Here is a 26,347-nt window from a genome sequence, read left to right on the forward strand (position 1 = left end):
CATGTTTCTCATTATGGAGTTCTTGTTCAGGTGTATCTGAATTTCTGAGGGGTGTCATCAGCCAAGGATCCAGTGTGTAACCAGCATCCCCCACTAGTGGCCATATGGGATGTACCCACTGGCAAATGACTGGTACAGCTTTGTCATATGCCAGATGTGGGAGTGGTGATAGCTTCCAGGGCTGCCAGCGCACACATTCAAGATAATGTCCTGTGCATCCCACATGACCTGGCAGTTGATGGAGGGGAAGCCCTTGTGGTTTATGTGGAACCTACCGCACTCACCAGGTGGTGCTTTGATGTGTATGTGCTTGCAGTCTATAGCACCCACTACCTCAGGGTATCCTGCTATTTGGTGGAAGAGAAGCATATTGCTGGTCAATGCCTCATGGGTGCTAAGGAAATATATGTGCTCACTGGCATGTGCTGATATGGCATCCAGGAAATGGTGGAGTACCCTGGATGCTGATGCCTGTGAGATCCCCATGATATCCAGACTTGGCCTTTGGAAGGTACCTGTGGCTAGTATTTTTAAGCCTACACATACCTTGGTATCCACTGGGATGGGTTCCCCTCTGTTGGTTCTGTGTGTGAGGTGCGGCCGGCACAGCTCAACAATTTGCTATAGAATATCCCTGTCCAACCTATAGCGCTCCACTATCTCCAGCTCATGTAGCCCCTGGTAGGTTACCCCGGGTCTGTACACTCTTCTCCTTCTCCTCACTGTGGGTTGGTCATCAGCATTCACATCCTCACCACCTTCAGCCTCTTGCACATATTTATGTATGAGAGTAGCAGCAGTCCCTAACATTTTGTTAGTTTTGTCAGGTAAAATGTCCCCGTCTGTGTACACCAGTGGGGTAGAGTTTGTGGGAAAAAACACACTGGAAGATGTTTGCATAGTTTATAGTAGTGTGCTAGGCTGTTCCATGTGTAATTGGCTGATTCTGATACATTTCATCTGCCAGCTATGTTAGTTCTCCTTGATTGTCTTCCTACTGCTGTTTTCCCTTCCTATTGCCCTCCTGTTTAAGCCCCGAGGCGCGGCGCACATACCTAGTGCTCAGATATGGACACAGGTGCTATTTCCTGTTTTTTTTTTTTTGATTTAAAACCTGGTACGCAGCGTGCACACCCATTTAGGCAATGTAAACACTGCTAGGCAGTCTCAGACACACCCCCTTCCTTAGCTGTGCTTAGCTAAGGGCAAACACGGGCCACAGAGCTCCAATAAGCTTACAGCATGCATGACACTCCCCTTATGAGGTCATCTACCTCTTATACCTATACCATGGTGTTGCTGCACCTACATGGTTGGGTGCAAGCTAAGACTGAGAGGAAATCTGTGATTCAGTACCAGTCCCCTCATTTGCATAAACAGAATGCCAATTCATACTTAGCACACTCACATTGAGCCTTCACCCTTAGCGACCACTATTCCCTGGTTTTGTTGTCTTATGCATGCCATTGACAATCATGGCAAAATGTTGATTTGGGTTTAAAAGCTTATTTCCAACTTTTTTTTCTTATTTTCAGGCCGATCCCATTTGTGCACTGCTGCCCTATGTTGAAACAGCCGAAATTGGCCAAAAAGAAATTAAAAGTTATTTTTTATAATTTTGCAAGTATTTCTCATGCCAATAGCCATATATTTGGCCATTGGCATGCCTACTACATTGAATACATGCTGTCTTTGGAGCTGTCATGCCTCCGTTTTTAATTTGAAGGAATGTATTCCGCTAGTAACCGAATACATTTCTACAGGTTACACTATTCCTGCATAGATGCCAGCCTGCTTCCTGGATAACTAATTCATCTCATTTGCATGTTTTTCACCTTCAAATTGAGTAATTAGCATATAGCAGTGGTGTCGGTACAGGAATAGTGTAGGAGTGTTCGTGCACGTCCCGGGAGCTCGTTCCTGGATCACTCGTCGGCCATATTGTGTGCAGCAGCTTTTGCACTATTCCTGCACTCCGTGCAGAGCTTGCTGAATCTGGGGGTATGTCTTTCTGACAAAGATACTCTGTCCTTGTAGTTTATGGATTAGACCCCACTAGCACAGAATTAAATATAATTTATGCTGTTGTTGGGGCTTATCATACATGTATACATTTTCCAGATGCATACAATTTACCCACTTGCATACAATCAGATCTAACATAGAGATTATTAATAAAGCTTACTTTTAGAGATTACAAACTCTGCTGAAGGGGAAAGATATAAAATTATATACTGACTCAACAGAAACCTGTCACAGTGGGCCCAATGGCAGTTCTTAATGCAGCAGCACATAAACATCTCAGAAATCCGAGTCACAACACCAAATTGTTAAGTAAAGATACCAAACTCAGACTTCATTCAAGCAAGTAATCTTTTTATTTAAGAACACAGTCATGGGAGACCAATTGAAATAAACCTGTGTCCCCCCAAGCAAAGGACGAACTTTTATTTTTATAGAAAAATCACACAGAATCAATGAAAACATTTTAGTTGATTGACCAGAAAGCACAATACGTTTCTGCAAGATCCTGTTGACAGTGCATCCTTCGCTTTCTTATTATAACCTTGAACACATGGAATAACTAACTCTGTTTATGTATAGCTGAGCTGACAAAGCATAAAAATATGCTTATGTCAGAAAAATAAATAACATGCTAAGCCACATAGACATAGATTCTATTTTAATTCAAGATAGATTCCACTCTTGATTTATTTTCACATAAATATCTCAATTTCTTCTCAAGGTACAAGTGTTCAAACTCCATACTTTTAACTACAGCAAGCAGTACATGATTATTACATAGAATGCTAATGACTGGCATTACTGACTGACTCTAAACCTTAATGAATTTACATTTACAGTGATTTATTAGAAAATAAAATAAAGATATGTGTGAATGTCTGACAGATAGTGTAAAGGCTGTAAGATGTTGATGACCTACTTCCTGTAGAAAAGGAAGCAGGGTTTGATTCTTTTCTATTGCCATTTGCGTACCGTTTACATCCAATGCCTACTGCATGATTCTCAGCAAGTCAATTAACCAGACAGTAGTCTGAGATGAGCTTTACTCTGAGGAAGTCACTTAATTAGACTAGTGCTGTAAAGCTGCTGCTTGACAGTATAAATATCTGAATACACATTCACAGACATATATCCAAACCTCTCAACTGCCATGATTTTGTCTGTTATAATCTCTGTGTCCCTGACAGAGATGAATGCAGTCACTCAGATACTCAGTATTACCAGAATTAGAGTTTCATGCTTCTGATTCCTCATTTGCAGCTTCTTGCTGAATAATTAGTTGACCTATTAATTTTTAAGTGTAATATTTAAACAAAGTATTCTTGGTGCCTAGTGCCTCCCTTATTACAACTGGTGCTCATTAGTCTAGGGGAAGTGGAGACATATGGTAATCCCTCACATGCACACACACACACACACACACACACACACACACACACACACACACACACACACACACACACACACACACACACACACAATCACGCAAACATACGGGTCTATATCAGAACATCGAAGTTTTAAAACTTCGAATGTTCTAATATCGACCCCTATTCAGTGAATGCTAAAAATAGCAAAGCTGCAGAACACTGAATTTTTTCGTAGGGAAAGAATTTGGTTGGCCGGTTCTGTGGCTTTGCTATTTTCAGCGCTGTGGTGGAAAATTACGGGTCAGGTACAGGTAAGTGTGCTATTGTGTGGATTTTAGGGTTAGGGGCAGGTTAAGTGAGTTAGGGTTAGGGCGCGGGTCAGGTGAGTGTGCAATAGTGACGGACCTTAGTGTTCGGGTTTGGGTTAAGGTAAGTGGATAGATAGTAGTGCATGTGCAGTTTAGTGTATGGCTAGATGTAGGATTTTAAGTGTATGTGCGTGGATTGCTGTTTTTTTGGTGTGCTTGTGCTGTGTGTATGTGTTTCGGAATAGCAAATTTTTTCCATGGGAAATAACTGTTCTGAATGTTCGATATTTTGTGGTTTAGATATTTTAGGTTCGATGTAATAGTGTTCGCTATTTTCATCTTTCCATAGCGTGATATAAATGCAAACATACACATTAAATATGCATCACACACAAACATATACATGACCCTACACTCACATGTTCACCTGATTGCACTCACAGACACACTCATCCATTTGTCCATATGCACACACATACACACACATACACACACACACACACACACACACACACACACGCACACACACACAATCACACAAACACGCTTGTGACCATTCATACCTTTACATGCACACATATGGGCACACCACCTACCACTATCTGACTGCTAAACACCGTAGCACATACCTCTAACATGATCTTCCCCATTGAAAACAGTTGGTAAACATATATTTTTAACTATGTCAATTAAGGTGTCTGGTGATAACAATTTACACAGCTGAGTGGTTCACTAAATCACTCATCTGCTTAAATCACTTACTGCAGGTATTTTTGGGCAAGATTACACGATTCATTATCATATGACTTTCCCCCAGTATGCCTCATTAGCATTTACTGTAAGCCAAAGGGACAGTCCACCACAGTGTTTTACATCTTCAGGTACACATGCTCTGATAGGGCTGTCTCAGATTCATAAATGACTACCATGAGCAGTAAATACAATTTACTGCTAGTGATAGCATTTCTGAATCCTAGGAAAGTCTCTTATATAAATCTTTTTATTGAATTATTCGTGTGCAAGTTGTACAAGTTATCTTTTTCCTATTGTTGATCACACGTCCACTGTTGAAACACATTACTGCATTATTCTTTCACAGATTGTATTTCATGTATCAGTATTTTATAGTATTTTAGGTTGTTTTAATTAAGCCTGTTTCTAAATAAGTGTGTGTATGTTTTGCATTTAGTATGAAAACATTTCTTGCCAAAAGGAAAAGTGAATGTTAAGTGGAATAAAAAGTCTATTTTGATTCTCTTTTGTCTTGGGGTTTTACATTGATCATATCATTTTGTAGTTATCATATAAAATGTAAGCTTTTACACAATCACCGAATGCTCTTTAAGTTAACTATTTTTCATTGGCAATGTATCTATAACATTTTATTTCAAAAGGATTATAGTAATTTGTAAAGAGCTGTACATCTTAATTATAATTTATATTAAGAAAATAAGAAACAAATTGTGTTTATTTCACCCAAAAATTAATCAGAAGAATACGCTCCTTAAAACACTCACCCTGATATTCAGAAACAGTGTGAGTGAGTGCGCTAGACCTCCTACATTTACTGTGTGTGTGTGTGTGTGTGTGTGTGTGTGTGTGTGTGTGTGTGTGTGTGTGTGTGTGTGTGTGTGTGTGTCACAAACTCTGATGTTCATTAACAATTAAAGCAGCTAGGCAAGGGCATGCGAGTAAGAGCTTATTAAATATCCTTGTTGCAACTGTAGTGTCGATTGTAAAAAGAGTAGGAAGCAGTATAGTGTGGCCACAGGGAAATGCAAGCAGCGGTAGTGCTGGTTTGTCAAGCAAATGTCTCAGTGGTGCCTTGAGTGACCTTGTATGCATAGTTCTCAGCTAAATAGGGACACAGCTCAACAGAATCAGGGACAAATCCAGAAATAATCAGGGACAATTGGAGACATATTTTTAAAATTATTAGTACTGTTAACTTGAGATGTTAACAGAAAAATATAATGTGAATTATACATTTTCTGAAGTAAAAAAGTCTGTAACTCTAATTACTGTCATTATTTATTATGTGTAACTCACCACCATGTCTCAAACAATTTCCAATTTTAGGAGGGATTATGAGGGACAGAACTAAAATTTGTGCCCAAATCAGGGATGGCTGTAAAAATCAGGGACAGTTGAGAGGAATGCTTACATGCACAGCAGTCAACAAATAAAAGTTACATGGCAGCTATATTATAAATGTATATATGGTAAGTTAGGGAAGGATGGAAGATAATCAGGGATGTATGAGGAAAAGGAATAGAACAACAAGACTCACAGTTGAGATACTAACATAATCAGGGATGTGGAAGACAATGGAGAAGGAGGTAACAGACACAGAGGAAAGACAATGGTGATGGAGAATATTATCAAACAACATGGGTGGGACTAGACAAAAAAGGGAGAGGAATACTGGAATGAGGGATAGGATCATATGTGCAGCTGGACTTGAACCAGTGGGAGATTATTCGCCACCATCATCTCCCTCACTGTTGGCTCTGGTTCTGATGTTAATGCCAATGTGGGGCAGGGTATGATTCCATGAGTTGCCAGAGAAGGATCTCAACTTGGATGATCTGGGCGTCCAGGCACTCATCAATACTGTTTGCCCCAATCTCTTCCAGCTGCTGTTACCATGTGACATACATGTCATCTACACTGTCACTGCTTGCTGCAGGTGTTACTGCACACCTCTCTGAGCCAAACTGGTGGCAGTGACCACCACTGGTCTTGTTTGGGTGGGTAGAGATAATCATAGCAGTGGGGACACGATGATTATGATGTTCCAGATGGTGGTGTAGTAGCCACTGGTGTTGAGATAACAGGCCTGTTGGCAGGGGTTCTGGTCTGGTCTGAATACTGCTGCATATAAATATAAATCAAATGATCAGAAACAAAATTAAGAAAAAAACATTAATAAATGTATATAATGGAAATGAGTGCATAAATGAGGGTAAGGGAGAGAAAATTACAAATGCAATAAAAAAGTGCAGGTACAATAGCATTAGAGTCTGTCCACTTTACCTGTACTACAATACAAAAGTCATGACACAACCACCCCCCTGTAACAATGATGTGCTTATATGCAACTCCTAAGGGACTCAGTCACGCAACTTTCATCACCTGCAACATCAAAGCCACTTCATTTACATGCTGAGCTGCAGCAACAATAAGGAAGAGCTTTTAGTGAAACCACATGATTGCAGAATGAATAACAGAAACAACAAGAATTCCTTAGTATATCATGTTTGGACTCTTAACCATCTTCTCCAAAGCCATAGTTGACAGTATAACAGCCATATCCCTCTACCTGCAGACACTGCAAATAAGAGCAAAGGTCCTTGAAAAATAGGAACAACCAGCTAAAATTCTGGGCATCTGATCAGCATAAAATTTGAATACCAAAGAGCACATAACTCTTCCTGCTTCCAAAAGGAATGTAGGATACTACACAGAAACACATTTCAAAAGCAGAGAGTGACAAAATCTTTGGAAAAATATCAGCTCAGTATCAGAGAGACAGTGTAAAATCTTTAGATTTTAAAATTCTATCATACAAGGTCATGTATTTTGCTTCAGAAAAGGGGAGTTGTAAGATGTGTGTCCTCTTTCTTTAAATTATTGTTGCCACTAGTACATTGCTCATATACTTTTTTTTTTTCTGTGTTGTACACAGCTTCTAAAATCACATGATGAGGGAGATTCAGACAACTGTGTGAAGGGGTAAATCAAGACTAAAAAACAAGGACATACCACCAAAAATAAGGGCAACCTAAGTCAGGACTGGAAATCGGAATGGTCCTCCAAAATCGGAACAGTAGAGAGGCATGATAATAGTTTATGAAGAGACATGCTTCAGAATCTGTTGACATACTTGAGTGTGTCTGTTGCATCATCTAACCAATGATGCTGAGTTCATTTATGTGACCTGGGGTGAAAAAGGCCAACATAAAAAGCTGTGGGATAGTAGCTGCACATAATACCTGGATGAAAGCTTAACCTCTTGTTTTATGATGAATACCATGCTTTTCAGTTATCCCTGCACATCGACAGTGCTCCGCACAACACCCCATACACAGTACTAGCAAGAAGAAGTGATTTGGATTCCTTACATATGCATAAGGAATGTTTGCTTGTCTGTTTTTTGACCACATTAAAGGGTGAAAATGGGAATATAGAAACGAGATGAAAAGGTGAAGTAAGCAGAGGGTAAAATATAAGGTGAACAACTTAGTAATGAGCAGAGTCAGGGTGGGGAAGGTGAAGTATGCATATTCTTAGCAGAACAGGTGCCCATTTTTATGCATAATGAGTAGGTAAGTTAGGAAAGGAAATAAGGAAATAAGATAAAGGTAAGCGGGGGAGACAACAGATTTTGTATGGTGCAGGTTATGAAGTTGCTACTGCATGTGATAGTAAAATAAATGTATGTAATACAAAGGAGATTGAATGACAAAGATGGTGGATGATAAGAAGTATGAATGCAATGACAATCTGATGAAGCCAGTATGTATTTTTACTATGATTAAGGTACACCTAATATTTTTAAATGAACAGCAAATATTAATTTCAGTTTAACAAGGCTGTTAGCATAGACAAGTAAGAGAGAGACTTGAGCCCTGCTGTCTGGAAATTAATTGATTAACGTGATGAAATACCTGACAAGGCAGCAGTGGTTTGTAGTCCAAGACAAAGTTATGGGAGGTCTGAGATAAATGTGCATATACAAAAAAATATTGCTAAGACAGGCATTCCCCTCACAGGTATGATAAGTGAATACTGTCTCTGACATCAGTGTCCACCCCCCAAAAAATGTATCTCATGCATATTTCTAACTTCTGATCATGTTACTATAATGAAACATTCACAGATTTAATAAAATCCATGTAGGCATAGTGTAGAGCCTACACAGATGTTACCATATCCGTGTACAAAGTTCCCCCTCTGTAGCACGCCATGCATATTAATGATAGCTCATTGCTGAGGTAAAGGTGTAGAACACAGTTATTGTATTAGTGTAGGGAGTGTGCCACTAACTGTGTCCGCAGAGAAGTAACACACCGCCTCCACTGTCCAAGTGTATGATATCAATGTATGTAAGTTTTTTTATTAAGTTTGAGTGGTGTGGTGTGGCATGCAGCAATTGACATGTGCCAGACATCTAAAAATAGAACCTGAATGCATTTAATTTTTAATCAAAGGTCAAGCAGGTTTGCTCGATGCGGTGTAGTGCTTGGCAGTGCTTAAACATAGTTCAGATGTATATGTAAAAGTATAGCAGCATTCCATATAGCCAAGTGAATAGAGTTACAGCCATAGGCGCAGGGTTTGAATACAAGAAAGGGAAATTAAGCAATTATTTTTGAAATATAAATTATGCCAATTATTTCTAAATCATTGTCTGTTGCACTCAGCTAAGCTCTGCTAAGCCTTGCTAAACCATGAGAAGCACTGCTTAAACAACTTTTGTTTAGGCACTGCTTGGAAGTGCTTGGAATTGTTTGGCTGTGCTTAGCTGGTTTGCGGGTGCTAAGCACCGTGTCTCATTTTTAAAAATTGCACAATGGAGTGTAAGGGCAGGAAAACAGGCTATATTAAGCACAATGGGTGGAAATACAGCATAACCAGTTGGAATTTTAACTGTGCAGGAACTATGGCAGGCATTGGAGAGGGTGTGCACTTCCAGGCATAGCAGTGGCACATTCTGGGGTCCAGGGTCATGTTTGGACTCCTGATGAAATATCATGAAAACCTGCAGGGGCAGTTCCAAGGCTCAGAGTGCAAGACAGAGGCCTGGAAACAGCTGGCATGCAATGTCACTAGTGCTACCAGTATCTTCCACAAAGGTGAGCAGGTCCATCACCACTATGATGACCTGAAGCATTGGAAGGGGGATTTTCTAGACACCTGGGTCCAGGAAGTTTGGGCTAGGAATGTCCCACAAGTTTGTAAGTATAGTTAGCAATGTTTTACCAATACCTAATCTGAATGTTTGCTAGACAGGTATGCATAATGGTGTGTTTCTCTTCCTACAGTTGCAGAGGAGAGAGCTCACAACCTAGAGGCACATGAGGGGCACTTGGCCAGGTTACATTGTGAGTGTGGTGAGTACAGATTCATTTGCAATCTATAGTCAAATAAGCAAGAAAGAGTAAAGCATAAACTGCCAATAGGTACATACAGTAAAGATTTGTGTATTGCAATGAATGTGGACATAGGTCTGTACTGCAATAAGTGACTACTACCAACTACAGTGTAATAAACAGGGAAGACTAAAGCATTAACTCTGATAATGTAAATGAAATAAAGTTTCTACTACAATAATTGTGGAATTACACTTGTATTGCAACACCTGCATTATATCAACTGTTGTGCAATAAAGATTCAAAACTATACCATTAAGTGCATGAAGGTACCCCTAATAAAGCTGTGTTGTGCAATATGTGTGTGATTTGAGCTGTTTTGCATGAAATCAATTATGACATCTGCTCTAAAATAAAAACACAAAAGAATACCACTACTTACCTCAAGGTATCGCTAATAAAGAGTGTTATGCAACAAATGTAGATTCAGAACTGTAGTACAAGAACTGCATTATGACACCTGTTCTGCACTAACATCTGATGGAATAGCATGAACACCCAAGGTATATTGTGTATATCAGGATTGTCTTGTGCTAACCATTGCATTTCAGCTATATACATTCATTCATCCTCCAATGTATGGTGCTGCAGGCAAGTATGACAATGTGATAGCTGTAAACTGCAAATATACTAACTGTAACTGTATATGGGTGAGGTAGCCAACCCAATAATCTAATATATTTTGTAGACTTCACAGATACTTCCACCCACCAACAGTATATTGTGTATACCTGCATTCTATGTAGAAATGTATAGTTTACCTAGTATCTCTATCACGCGTGAATCTCATGCATGTGTGTACAACTATCACTGCAGTCTAGTATAAAACTGTAGTACTATTATCAGGTCATATTTTTTCTTTCCAGGTGAGCTCTAGGAAAATATAAGTCAGTCAGTAGTCAGCAGTGGCTTGTTAGCTCAGTTTGTTAAATGCTCTGTCTGAAGTACATTTTGACAAACACAGACCAGGGTTCAAATCCAGTCTTAAGTAGTAAGAAATATTACTGAATTAGTTATGTATTGCTGACAGATGTTCCCTCCACAGGAAATACAGGTAAATGGGTGAAGTAGCCCTTATTATGAGTAAATTATTTGTGTGTTCAGATGTAACAGATTGTTAACAGCATTGACCAGGAATGTGATAAGACTTCATCAGGCTTAAAAACCTCAGCTTTGGCCGGCTAAGAACTTGCTGTATTCAACTGGATGTATAAGAGAATTTAAGTACCTTTATCTGCACTTTTTTTTTTCAAAAAATACAGTATTTAAATTGATTTTAACTGTGTTGCAGGAATATTAACTGAACTGGAAGTTAGTCAGTGTTTGCTGAATTTTGTTATTTGCTAGTAATTACAGGTGTGGGGGTAGCCACATTCTTTGATTTCCTGTCCTTGCCTATTTAAATGGTACAGTGTGAAATATGTTCTGCTTAAAAACCTCAGCTTTGGCCGGCTAAGAACTAGCTGTATTCAACTGGACGTATAAGAGAATTTAAGTACCTTTATCTGCACTTTTTTTTCAAAAAATACAGTATTTAAATTGATTTTAACTGTGTTGCAGGAATATTAACTGAACTGGAAGTTTTGACTCTGCTCTTCAGTCCCACCCACTCTGCCTGTTTTTGTTTTGGTGTTAATCTTAGTGGCCTTGAAACTGCCCGCCCCTCTTGTAAATTTGTGTTTGGATACTCCTTCTGGGCCCATCTCATTTGCTCACTCAACTGAGTGCAGTGAGATCATATTCTGATTTCAGGCACTCCTACTGTGTACAAAGAGAGCATCTGGGAAACAGAAAAAAAATTAAGCTTGTTTCCTGCCTTTCCTGTTAAGTGGTATAGACTATTTGTAGGCTTCTGAGCCCCCAAACCCTTCTGTGTTGGAGGGAAGCCTTATAGCTTAGTTTTTTTTTTCTCATAACTAGCCAGTTTTCTAGTTTCAGCACTCAAAACTGTTTCTTTGATCTCAGCACTTGTTCAGAAAAAAAAAATGTCATCTGCTTTTACTGTACTTGTGTTTCTACCTACTTTATTTTACTTTTGCATCATCTTAAAAGTACTCAGTTGTATTTATTACTGCTTGGTGTAACTCATTCTAAGCCTTTTGGTTTAAACACTTGGGCTTCGGACCAGTTGTTTTGCACTGAGAGGGTTTGTGGTCTGCACTGTAGTGGCAGAACAGGTAGCTTACATCCTTCTAGGTTGGGAACTGCTGATTGAGGGCTCAGTGTCTGTTATTCTAAAAGTGTATTAATTCTGGTTTAAGTACTTGGGCTTTCAGGCCAGTTATTTTACATTAAGAGGGTTCGTGGGCTGCACTCTTGTGGGAGGAGAGGTGAACTCTGCCCTTCTGAGCTGGGAATTTCTGGTTAAAGGCTCATAGTGCATGCATATCTGAACTGCTTCTTACTGAAGTTGGTGCACCTTGTTTGCTGTGGCATAGACTGGATTCGGGCCTCCTGGATCTAGCTTTGTTTGTGTAACTTGAGCACTAATCCAGGCATTCTCTAAAGTATTCAATTGTATTTATTACTGCTTGGTAGTAACTTGATTAAAGTGTAGCTATCATTTTAAGTCTTTTGGATTAAGCACTTGGGCTTCAGACCAGTTGTTTTACATTAGGAAGGTTTGTGGCATGCACTGTGGTGGCAGGACATGTAGCTTTCATCCTTCTAAGTTGGGAACTGCTGATTGAGAGCCCAGTGTCTGTTATTCTTAAAGTGTATTAGTTCTGGTTTAAGCACTTGGGCTTCAGGCCAGTTATTTTACATTAAGAAGGTTCGTGGTCTGCATTCTTGTGGGATAAGAGGCTGGACTCTGCCCTTCTGAGCTGGGAATTTCTGGTTAAAGGTTTATAGTGCCTGAATATTTGAACTGTATCTTACTGAAATTGGTACACCTTGTTTGCTGTAGCATAGACTAGATCCAGTCCTGCTGAATCTAGCTTTGTTTATATGCTTGTTTGCTTGTTATTTCCCTGGAACGCTAATTCCACCCAATATGCGGCTTCTCACCGCTTCTGTGGATCACTAGTGATATCTGCATTGCTTACTGTACTTATTTCCTTGTTTCACTTGAAAGAAAGTTACTGTTTGTCGTTTTTGCATTTAAGTTACCTGTAACACATTGCACTTAAGTTACCTGGCACTTGCTCACTAAAGCAATTATATAAGTCAGCACTAAAAATTAAAAGCACTACACCCTCACTCCCTACTGGCCCTTGTTTTCAATTATTAAGGAATTCCAAATATTATTCTAGCATGTCCAAAGGTCAGTTGTCAATCTCCTCTCCGGTCCAGCTGGTGAATCTGGGAATCTTGAGGCAATGTTACAACTGCCTCATGTACACAGACAACCCTCTCCTCCTCCCAACAAATTCCAACACATGTGAGAGATGCAACCATATAGCCAAACTGGAGGCTAAGCTCTCTCAACTCAGTACTGGCATAACCAGTCAGGAGGAGAAGGAAACCACACTCACTGCAATTCCAGTCTCACATAGACCTACAACGACAGCAAACCAAACACATAATCACACAAAAACATACTCGGAGGCTCTAAATAAAGATCTGCCTAAGCAGCAGAGACCTCCAAAGCAGACACCCAAGCAACCACTACCCCAAAACAAAACACGTGCAGCACATATCTCACAAAGCCAGTGTGCCAAACAGTCACAGCCCTTAAGACTAAACAACACACCTGATACACTTGTAATAGTTGAGTCTATCGTCAGGCATACTGACGTCCCGCTCTCCAGGCTGAACAAGGAGAGGGTCACGGTGAGCAGCCTGTCGGGCGCTAGGATCCGCCACATAACACAAGCACTCAGGTCACTCCAAGGCAAGTACAAATATGACTCAGTCATTGTCCATGCTGGTGTGAATGACCTGAGACGTACCTCCCTGGACTACATGAAAAGAGACATAAAGGAGCTCTCTGAGCATGTAGCCCAGGCCGGTATGACCCTGACCTTGAGTAGCATCTTACCCTCACCAAGAATGATGCCACAATATGAAGACAAGATGATCAATTTCAACAATTGGCTTAAGTACAGGTGTCATTCAAAGGGGATACAATGCCTGTCAGCTTGGGATGATATGCTCGACAAGCCACGATGCTTCACTAGGGATGGCTTGCACCTGTCACCCCTGGGCTTTTGGATATTGGCAAAGGCTCCTGCTACCCCCATAGTGCCTTTTTTAGGCAAGGCTCAAAAGACAAACCCACCTCCATAGGTATCACAAGGGATAAGAAACTAAGAGTAATGCTACTCAATGCCAGAAGACTAAACCTCAAGATGCATGCACTCGAAACTCTCCTTAGCATGGAGAACATCGATATCTGTGCAGTAACAGAAACCTGGTTCAGGGCTCCCGAGAGCACCCCAGCACTACCAGGTTATACCTCATACCATGCTTTTCAGCCCCAAATCTTGGACCGAACCACAAAAGGAGGGGGACTATCGATATTCATCAAAGATACCCACACCTCCACGTTGGTGGCAAAGCACGAAGCATCAGAGACTATCCATGTGCAACTAACAGTGGGTAAAACTGACTTCCAGTTTATAGCCTGCTACAGACCACCCTCCCAAACCCAGGAACCCCACTCGGCCTTCCTGAGAACACTGGAAAATATGAAGGTCTCTCCAAACACCATTATATTGGGCGACTTCAACTACCCAAACATAGACTGGGAGCATTACTCTAGCTCCAACAACCTAGCCCAAAGGTTCCTAGAATTTATAAACTCAAATGCTATGGAACAACTTGTTACCACTCCCACAATAGGGAAAACATACTGGACCTGATCATCACCAACATGGGGACTGTATGCTCCAGACCAGAAGTGTATCCCTCACTGGTAAGATCAGACCATAAACAAATCTCACTGGATATTCACATCCCGACCCCACCCCCTGCCCGGAAAACCACAGTGAAAAACTTCTCTAAAGCAAATTTCACACTCCTCAAAACCGAGGTGGAATCCTTCAAAGCTCCCGTGCCTGTGGAAAATATGGCCCAGACCGCAGAATCCTTTATAAACACATTCTATGAACACCTTCAGGAATGCATGGATCATGCGATACCAAATAAAACCAAGACCCAATCCTCCAAAGGCAGACGTCCTGTCTGGTGGACCCCAGCCATAAACAAACTATACAATAGAAGGAGGAAGCTACTAAATGATAGAGCAAAATCCCAAAAAGGGAAGGCATCACTGATCAGTATTAGCAAAAAACTACGGGCACTCATAAAATTGTCTAAGGCCAGCTTCGAGAGAAAAATTGCACAGGACACTAAGGATAATCACAAGGCTTTCTTTAGTTATGTTAGGAACCTGGGTGGTAATTCCCAGATATGCTCAGAATTAGTCCAAAATGACAAAAAATACACTGAACCCACAGACATTGCCAACATCCTAGCTGACAGGTTCAGCGCACACACCCCCCCCACCAAAAGGGCAAATATCTATCCCAGCAGAGTGCTGCCCCTGACATCTCAGATGCTCAGGTAAGAGCCGCCTCTCCAAAGCAAAAACACAGCATCAATGGGACCAGACGGTGCCGGCTGCGTCCTACATGAACTCCAAGAAGAGCTAAACCCAAACATAAAACTACTGTTCAATCTCAGCCTTACTACAGGATATGTGCCCAAAGAGTGGTGTACAGCAACAGTGGTCCCTTTCCATAAAGGTGGTGCCTCAACGGATCCTGGAAACTATCGCCCCATAAGCCTGACTAGCTTGGTCTGCAAAGCTATGGAAAGGATCATCATGGACCTCATAAATAAAGATATTGGGGACCTACAGACACTGGATCCTACCCAGTTCAGCTTTGTTAAGGGCAGATCCTGCCTCTTAAACCTGGTTGATTTCTTTGAAACAGTCACCAAGGCCATTGACGTGGGGAAGGTGGTCCACACAGCCTACCTGGACCTCACAAAAGCCTTCGATACAATACCCCACTTGGGCATTATAGATAAGCTCACCAGCTTAAATATAAACCCCAATGTCACTAGATGGATTGCAAACTGGCTCAAGGACAGAACCCACATGGTTAGAATTGCTGGAACCATGTCCGACTCCAAACCAGTTACAAGTGGTGTCCCACAAGGCTCAGTCCCGGGACATGTCTTGTTCGGTATATATTTCTCAGAGGTACAGGCCAACATGGAAGGACTGTGGCTGACCAAGTTCGCAGATGACTGCAAACTGGGTCCCATAATCGACTCTCCAGCCGACACAAGCATCCTCCAAAAGGGCCTCATAGAAACAGACAACTGGTGCCAGAGCCATGGCCTCAAGCTAAATGCCAAAAAGTGTATAGTCATCCCCTTTGGCAAAAACAAAGTGCCCACAAATTACCACATAGGTGGTAATCCATTAAGTACAGAAGAAGTAATTAGGGACCTGGGGACCCTAGTTGATAGCAATCTCTCATTTGACAACCACGTGGCCAAAGTGGTTAGAAAAACATTTTATATAGCCCACCTAATCATGAAGGGATTCACATCTAGATCAGGGGAGGTCATCATACCTCTTTACTCATCCCTCATCAGGCCCATAATTGAGTACAATGCCCCTTTTGGGATGTACCTTACCAGACACCTGCAGCAACTGGAAAGACCCCAAAAGTACCTCACCAAGAAGATCAAAGGGCTCAAACAGATGCCATATGCTGCCCAGTTAAAGAAACTCCAGCTCTACTCAGTGGCATACCGCCTGTTCAGAGGCGATCTGTGCCTGACGTATAAAGCCATGTCCAACCCGGAATTAATGGACATGCTGCACCTCAGAAAATCCAAATCCCATCGAGCTACGTGCTCTAGAGACTTGAACCTCAGCACTGAAATAAATAAGACATGCTGGAGGGACAGATTCATAACCCAGAGGCTCCCTTCACTCTGGAATAAAATCCCAGTCCAGGTTAGGCAGCGTCCCTCATTGACTCTCCTCAAGAGGAATCTTGATGACTGGATGGGAGATCGTAGGTTTACCCCGGGTATCACTTCTGTGTCACTGTTAGACAGAGGCACAGTATACTAGCCTCGAAAAAGGGCATAGCAAAATAAATTTAAAATGGGTGGTGAAAGCCAAACACATTCTGACTAGGCTAATAAATGCCCTAGGGCAGATAGATTAGTATGAACTTATGAACCTATAAAATAAAGGCAAAAAGTACAATAGTAATAAAATAAAATAAACTAAATAAAACTTGTAATCTTGGTATGGCTGTATGCATGGAGTGTCTCTGAAAGATTGCCAAAGGTCTATCACAATGCCTGCCAAGGATGGCATGTTAGTTGTCTACTCATACATGTCTCTCAAGAGTCACGCTGTCACAGACTGTAATTGCACTACATCAGTCCATAGTACACCTTGGTATTTATATAGGTCCACCTGATGTGTAAGTGTTCTCCACAGTTGTGTACCTGCAGGTGTTACTGCTTGGCCCATATTGTCACATACGGATAGCTTGAGAGGTATGTATGTGCTAAAGCAGCTATAGGGCACTATTATACATAAAGGAAAGACAGACCTATAGAGTATATAGCAGTACTGTTGTAAACTATATGTATATGGACTGTATGTCTCTCTCTCCCCACCCTTTATTTTCATCTACATTTATTATTGTTATACATTGGTTATGGTTTACTATCAACATATGTTATTCTCTAAAAATTATTTTGGGGCTTGGGTTAAGTTATTGTTATGTATTACAATGGTTTCATATTAACATAACATTTTGAATTACATATGTTGTTGGCCTTATGCTGTAACTGTTACTGGCATGCTTAATATATTGACTGTTATGTTATTTTGAAATACTGATTGTTATGTTATGAATTGTTGTGTTCCATATCATATGCATTGCTATGTTACTGGGTTATTCCCAATGTTATGGCATGCTGTTATAACTAACAAAATGTTTTATTCATAGCTAACCAATACACATTGCTATAACTCTATTACCACAGCATGACAGGGTAGGCTGGTTCCTGCTGATCCACCTACCCTACCTCAGCTGGCTGTAGCACCAGGTACCAGCATATCTGGGTCCCAGGCTGGTAGTGCCCCCTCTGCTGGCCCTTAACTACTGACTTGGGTGAAACCATTTCAGGGGATGGGGCCTGCCTCCCCCAGGAGCAGTGGCAGAGGGGTGGTAGTCACGCAAGATTAACTACTGGCCATGGTGTGTAAAATTGTGCATAGGAGCTATGAACGATGCCTATGCTGGATTGAGGGTAGACTCAACCTGGTGAGGCCTGGTGGCCCTGGCCTCCAGCCACCAGCACAGCCACCTTTTTGGCCAGTGAATGTGCAGTGTTGACTGCCCATGGGTGTGGAGCTCAGTCATGCTGCTGCCATCTGGGGGCACATGCATCTCTGATCCCACAACACCCTCCTCATCCAAGGTGTTTGCCCCTTCATGTGTCACACACCGCCTATGTATGCTGTCTTGTCTGTCTTGTCTGTCTTGCCTGTCTGCAAATGCAACCTCTCCTACCCAATTTACCTCCTTACACGTACCTACATTCCTTCCCCAACATTCCATTCTCTCCTTAAAAAAAATGGGCACCTGTACCACAAAAAAAATATTGCCCCATACATAGCACTCCATTTCGGATGTGTCCACTTCAGAACTAATTAGGTCCAATTGGCTTGACAACACATTTAAGTTGTCCTCATCCCTCTCTCTGGGGTTTGAAGGTCCAAATTCATGTACAAAGTCTGTAATTGCTGCACAATTGTTGCTGTACAAGAAATGAAAAGCTGCGGTCCTTTCCTATACCCTTCCTGCACAACTTTACCTACCCTTCAGTATGTTTCCCTCGCTTGCCCCCATTTCACCACTGTCCTATCACCCCTTTTTCTTTTCTTTATTAATTTTAAGCATGGGTTTGCTTGAAACTAAGTGGTATGCTGCAATGCGGTGCAAATATGTGCAAACCTGCTTAATTGTGCTTTAATGATCCTATGTGTTTCTCACAGTGTTAGGCACATCTGCAAAATAATCACCCCTGCCAAGGCTCAAACCCAGGCCCCTGACAACAACAGCATAGTACATTAGCCTACTAGGTGACTCAGCTCACAATTAAAACAGCTGTTTCCAGAAAAATATACTGATTGCCACTGACAGACTGCAAGTACATATAATGGGAAAAATGGGGGTGTACCTGGAAATGTGATAAAAATACTACACCAGTACACAGCCAAATAAATAATAATAGATGCACATGAGGCCTGGGATAGCAGGCATACCTGTCAACTGTACAGATTGTTGCTGAATGTCCAAAGTTTTGCCCCCTATTTTTGGACCAGATTTTCATAAATTCATATTTTAGTGGCAAAGTAGTGGCAGGTCAGTAAAGACTGAGGTTAGAAAATCGTAACAGACATTTGAGTTTCACACTTCATACCCTTCTGAAAACACATGCTGCTACAAAACTATTATTCTATCAACATCCTAAGTTTGTAAAAGCAATATTTAAAGATTGTCCCTATTTTTGGGCCTATGTCCCACTTTTATTTATGGATTTGTCCAGATTTCTTGCTCTAAGAGGTTGAGAGGTATGATAGCATGGAATTGTTCACTTTTATCAACAACATCTATAAACCTACCTGCTAAGGCAGCAATGGCAAAGTACATGTGTGCAACTAGAACCCTGTTGCACAGCAATCTCCTTTGAAAGCCATGCACATAATGAAGGATGCAGACTATGTGTGTCACAGACTGTATGTATGCACGTATATATTGCAAATACACATGCTACAGCACTGAATCAGTAACTCAGTTTGTTAAATTCCTTGCATGTAATATATTTTGCCACCCACTGTCCTGGGTTTAAATCCAGTGGGTTGCACATCAGTTACATTCTTGTGAACACAGCAAGTGACTGAGTCATGCAATTTTAACCCACACAGGTTGCTGCTACTGCATTAATTGCTACCCATGTTTGCAAGACAAAGGCCTGTAGGTAGGGACATACTGCACATATTTGTATAGACAAACTGTATGCTGTCTACTACTCTGTGATTGGCACTGTTACATAAAAGATGCACCTTATGCACATGCCTAGATTGAACTGTAAAGGGTACCCTTACCCTGGTTCTGCTCTGTCAACACAGCTGACACAGCTGCTTCAGTTACATGTACATCTTGCTGTCCTCCAAAGAGATCACAATCCCTCGTGTGTCTGCAGCCTGGAACATATGCAGCTGTATGTTAAGCTAGCTGCTATAGACCTACCATACCTCACCAAGGGATCCAGACATCACCATACATAAAGAGTGAGGTGAGAGGGCAAAAGTCCAGCAACAGAGACATGTTTCATAGTTTTCCCCTACAAAGATAGTGAGCTGATAGAATAGCAGTTACTGCATCGGCATGCATATTCTGATGGGTATGACTTCTGACATTCACATGTCTCTCTCTCCGTACTGACCTCAACCCACAATGTTTACCAGTGAACTGCCAGATAATCACAATTTCATGGGACAATGGCCAAACATATCATGCAAAACTGTGAACATATCTCACAAATTTAAACAGTGGAGATTAATTGTACCTACCTTTTGTGATGCTGTAGTCTCCACACTTCACTAATGTCCATCTCAAAGATTAAGAATAAGGCCAAGGCCTACATGAAGCCCTTAAATATTGCTCTGTGGTGCCATGTCATTGGCTAAGGAAAGTGCAACCCAGCTGTTTTGGATGCAATTAGCAAGTCTGAGCCACGGATTGGTGCACAGGAAATTACCTGTTAATGAGCATTCCCTACAAAATGCAATCAACTGCCTACAGGGAACAGGTCGGTATGTTGCTTTACTCAGGCACACACTATGGTATAGCAACCTGTTTACAGAGGATCTGGTCAAAAAATAATTACTCCACTCTACCGGGTATGTAATACATTTGCCCATATAATGGGATGCAGATGGGAGGATGGAGGCATGGGGAAAAGGGATTACAACAGTAGGTTTCTAGTACATCTATGGCATTGACATGTTGGTGATACTCTACTATCCAACAGCTACAGATATGCCTCTCAACTGTCCTTGCTTTGAATCAAACCACAGCTCTGCCCCTGTTACTCCCTCCTACAACTGTCGGCTCCTGCAGTAAAGCTAATGGATTATCATTTAGACATATTGTCAGTAAGTAAGGGTGTACACAACTGTAATATCACGCAATGTATTGTAATTCACCTCCTCTCAGTCTGTCAATGACACACGGAAATATTTCAGACATTGTAAAGGTGTCTCTGACTCTCCCTGATGTACTCTGGCTAGGTCACTGTTTTGTTGATATTCGTACCTCATTGCTTGAGATCTATGGCTAACATACCTTTTAACCCCTTACAGCAGGAATTCAGGTCATAGCCATTATTAGTGGGGTGTCACAGGCCCAAACACAGTGACAGAGTGTGCATATTGGCCATACAAAGTAAGACTATGAATAGACTAACAGAGATTACTGTAGTGTAAGTGTTTTCTGAAGGGTCCGGCATTTGACAGCCAGATCCTCTATATTCTGACAGCAACCATCAATGATTGGCCAATAGTTTGTCAGACATCCACATGTTTGTGCCAAAGGGACAACATCTATGAGGCACACATTCACATTCTGCAAACATCTGTGTAGTGGAGAGGTATGATGCCTACAGAGGAGATATACTACAGCAGGTTTGCATTGTGTCTGTCATTGTGGCACATTGGTGTTGCTGGACTGTCCCCATATAGTTGTTGTAATAGCACACAGCTATTTGTTTGACAGTGGCTGCATGACATAGTAGTGGGACTTTGTCCGGAGGGGACACACCACAGTAGACTGCAGTGATGGGTGTAGAGACATGCAGCAGACTCTGTCACGGTAGACAGGGACATAATTATTATTGCTACTATCTTGGTGATTGCCACACATGTATTGTGTTAATAGACTTTGGGGTATGGCATGTGAATGAGCGGTGGATAGTGCACCCACATTGGCTGTGCAGGGTCTGTAAATAGTGGATATCCACATATTTGGTCCTGGGATGTGTTCCCCTCTTGTTGTCTTTCAGGAACAATGTATTGAAGGGGGCACCCAGCATTTACAGCTGCAAAAAATAATGTTATCCTGGAAGGTCTCAGACTGCATCACCACATTCTGCTGTCCAGGAGTCATCAACATCATGACAAATGTGCAGCACTGTAGGCTGACCTCATTATGGCACTGAACCAAATTGGCCAACAGGACAGGGCATATGAGCAAGTTCGACACTGGGCCACAGATGTGGTCAATGCTGCACAGCAAAGGGCAGCTGCTGTGCCCAGGGATTGTGGTATCACTGGTGGAGGACTTGCAACAATACGACCACTGTCAGACACAGAGGAATTCCTGGTGAACCTGGGATCAGCCACCAACTCTCAGCTGTCCATCACCCAAATACATCCTGGAGGTGGGTGCCACAGCATCTACAACACAGGAGAATCCATGTAAGTTTACTGTGTTCATCAGTGTAATACTGTCAGCCATTTTGGCAGGCTCTGCATAAGAGTACACGGGTGTCAAGTCTATCTGTATTGTGTGGGGATGTTTGATTTTAACGCACAGTTGTGCACTAATATTCAGAATGTTAGCAATGTAGGCGGTAACACATTGGCTACTGTACACGTGGCTATATGCACATATTACCTTGTAACAATGCAGCATGTGGTATTGCTGACAATACCTCTCCCTCACATTTTCATAAGTATATCAGGTGTGGCCAGAGTCCAAGGTCCTGTACCTGGTAAGTGTGTTACTGTTGTTTGACAGATCGTATATACCCTAAGAATGTTAAGGGTTGCCAAGTTGTCCTAGGCACAACTGTTATGTTTAGCTAGAGTAGAATAGTTGTACGTTCTATTTTGAAGAAGTTAACTGAAGTGCATAGAAGGAGTAATCACAGCTGTGTATTTGCAGGAACATTAACACATTTGAACTTATTGTTAAGAAGGACTATGCAGCCTGCTATGCAGGAGGCAATCACTCTATGATGCCTGTTCATACACAATACTGAAACAGTACATACCTGAGGCACTGATACTACAACTGGCATATTATGCTCAAGAAAGGTGCACTGGGTTCTAGGTGTAGGTCTATCAGATACACTGTCATATTGCTTATCTCACAGGTGTATTGTACTGGCAACGTTAACTGGATGTAGCTTCAGTGCATGTTGTAAAGGGCCTGTCTTGTATGTGTATGTTGTGTGTTGTGCATGGGATCAGAAATAAGATGTGGGATGTGTAATGTAGTTGTGGCTCCTCATCTGTATGTGTCTGTATGGATTACCATACATAATAGTACAGGTAGTAATGCACTGATTTTGTCTTCCTCCTGACAGGTGAATATGGGGGTTAGCATCTGTCCCCCCTCACAACCTGATGTCAGTGCCTTATTGGACTCTGATGATGATGGTGGCATTAGTGAGGCACAGATGGGGTTGTTGGGGGCTTAATCTGTCCTAGTGGTTGACATCCCACTTCATTCCCCTTTGTCCCCCACACACACAGTCAGTATGCCCACACATATCCAATCCTCTGTGGCCACAGATATTGGACAGTCAGAGGGTGGCAACATTGAACAGGACAGTGTGGCAACTATTGCATCAGTGAGTGTAGACACTGGCCATAACCAGAGAGCTGGTGAGGTCCCACACAGGCAGATTGACAGGGGTGCTCAAAGGAGGACTGCTGCCCATCAACCACCTGTCACAGGTGTCATATCATGGGTAACTTGCCTCATGTTTTTTTTTTCCATCATGGAGGCACAAACACATTCTGAATGCAACACCAGATGGATGCTCAGGATTATGGATGCAGCACAGTCTGACATCTGTGACTGATTCCACCACACTGATGTGTCATGGACTGTTTCACTGATGTAGTGGACAGATGGTAGGCTGAGACAGTGTCAGTCTTTCACTGGACATTGTCTATGCTGGAACATCTGGTTGAAGTAGGGCATTGGACATGTGGACATAGGTCAGCAACACCATTTGCTGAGACTCAACGTGGCTGTGCACACTCATGTTCCCATAGTGGCAGTACCTCCAGCACTACAGAATGAAGTGTATTGTCCACACCATGACATGGCAGGCCATAGGCACATGGTCCTAGGTGGCTCTGTGGGGGACAGAGATCCAGCAGACAGCAGTCACCATCAGCTACTAGCACCACATTTGAACCTGAGCATGGTGGTGCCAGTGCCACTCCTAGTAGAGCCAGTTCCCGTGTTCATGGCTAGAGATGGTGAACAGTCCACTCTGCTATGTACAGTCCACAGCTGTCCAACATATACATGTGTAGGGCTAGCACTGGGCTTGACTGTGTACATGCACACCCTCAAACATCACATGTAGGTCACCAACTGGCACACACTGCACCTCTTCATGACCCATCTAACCAGCACCGCTTCCTAACTCACACACATGCTGCCAACTGTTTGGCATAGCCTAGGCCTCTGGCACCACCACATCCCTGCCATCCATGCCAATCAATGCAGAGACATGCAAATATGTGCCTGATGCAGAGGGTGGCTATATTACTTTACATGTAATTATGTAGTGCAGTATTTTTATGTCATGGCAGGTGCTGTGGGCCATGACAGGTGCTGTATGCTGGCATGTGCTATTACTACACATCAAACTATGTGTAGCTTTGTTGCATGATATCGGTAGTGTTACAGAATGACACGTCTCACAGACCTGTGTATGTTTCTATTCCAGAGGTCTGAGTGGCTAAGCTATGGAGACTTGGTGGCAATATAGCGGCATGGGATGGCATGGCAGCACAGCAGAAATATGACATCAGCAAGGTACGGCTGTATATGTGCATGGTTAGCTCGGAGCATATATGTTGAACAGTGTGTTAGGGAAATGGGGGCATTCATCATAATCATGCATGCATATCCTGTGACAAAGTCTGTTACCCTTGATACATGTCACCTGGGTGTTCTATACATACAATTGTAGGTGGTGGGAGATAGCAGTTATGCCTAGGTAGATGTGGACTATTTAGGGCCAGCAGCTAGTCACGCGGCATTAAAATGCATGCCCATTGCACATAAATAGCCCATATTGCCATATGTATACTGTTGCAAGGGAATGTATTCATACACACACACACACACACACACACACACTCACACACACACACACACACACACACACACACACACACACACACACACACACACACACACACACACACACACACACACACACTTGGCCTATGTGAAATTCAAACCCCTACTCATCTAGTAGTAGACACTAAAGAAGAAAATGCTTATCACATGCACCATAGAGCTTATCTGTTATCACATTGTCAGCCACTGCTGTTAAGGTGGATGACATCAGCAGGCCTTATAAAGGAGGACAATGGAGTGGCTGGTATGTAGTCACAGGGCCTTAAAATGTATAACCATTGTAGAGACAGAAGCCATACAAGCATGTCCTTACTGCTCCAAGGGTATATATTTACACACATAAGGAGTTATCTTTTACAAGATTAGAACCCCAAACTATCTAATAGTATACAGTATAGCACAAAGTACTTCTCACATATGCCACAAAGCTGTAAAGGTGGATGACATCAGCAGGCCTTTTAGAGGATGAAAATGGAGAAGCTAGCAAGTAGTCACAGGGCCTTAAAATCTATAACCATTGCACAGAGATACATCATACAGGTATGACCTCACTGCTGCAAGGGGATATATGTACACTTGCCTGTTGTGAGATGAAAACCCATACCTATCTAGTAGTATACACTATAGCACAAAGTACATACTGCCATAAAGCTTATCTATTATTACATTGTCAGCTAGTGCTGTTAAGGTGGATGACATCAGCAGGCTGGCTAGTAGTCATAGGGCCATGAAATGAATAACCATTGCACAGACATAGGCCAAATGGGTATGTCTGTACTGCTGTAGGTGATATATCCACACACACACACGGTGGCTGATGTGATATTAGAACCCCACTTACCAACTATTGCACACTATAGTTCATACTACTTATTGCACATGCCACATATTATATCTGTTGTATATGTGAATGCAGCCACAGTACTTTTGGACTACACAAAGTGGCCTTGTATTACTCAACACGCGTGGCCTGCTGAGTGACCCTGCTTGATGCTGCTATTGTATCTAGTATCCCAGCAGTGGGATACCTGTTAATACCCCTGCTATGTGTGTACAGTTACCAGTATCACTATCTCTGGCCAGTTGCAGTTTGGCAGGTGGACAATTGACCAGTGACAATATGGCCTGTCCAAGTTCTGTGTTGCAAGCATTGCTCATTACACCACCTGCTCACCGTTGTCTGTCTACAGGGTGATATTCCACAGCCATAGTGTTCTGTGGGTGAGTACATTCTGTCATTATGCAGCCTTGGTCTGTTACCATCAGACAGCTGTTTTCTGTGTAGGTGCAAATAACCCTAGCATTCTGCAGCTGCATGT

Source organism: Protopterus annectens, chromosome 10.part0 (assembly GCF_019279795.1).
Source record: "Protopterus annectens isolate FY-2018-M chromosome 10.part0, PAN1.0, whole genome shotgun sequence".
In the NCBI taxonomy this organism is placed as follows: Eukaryota; Metazoa; Chordata; order Ceratodontiformes; family Protopteridae; genus Protopterus; species Protopterus annectens.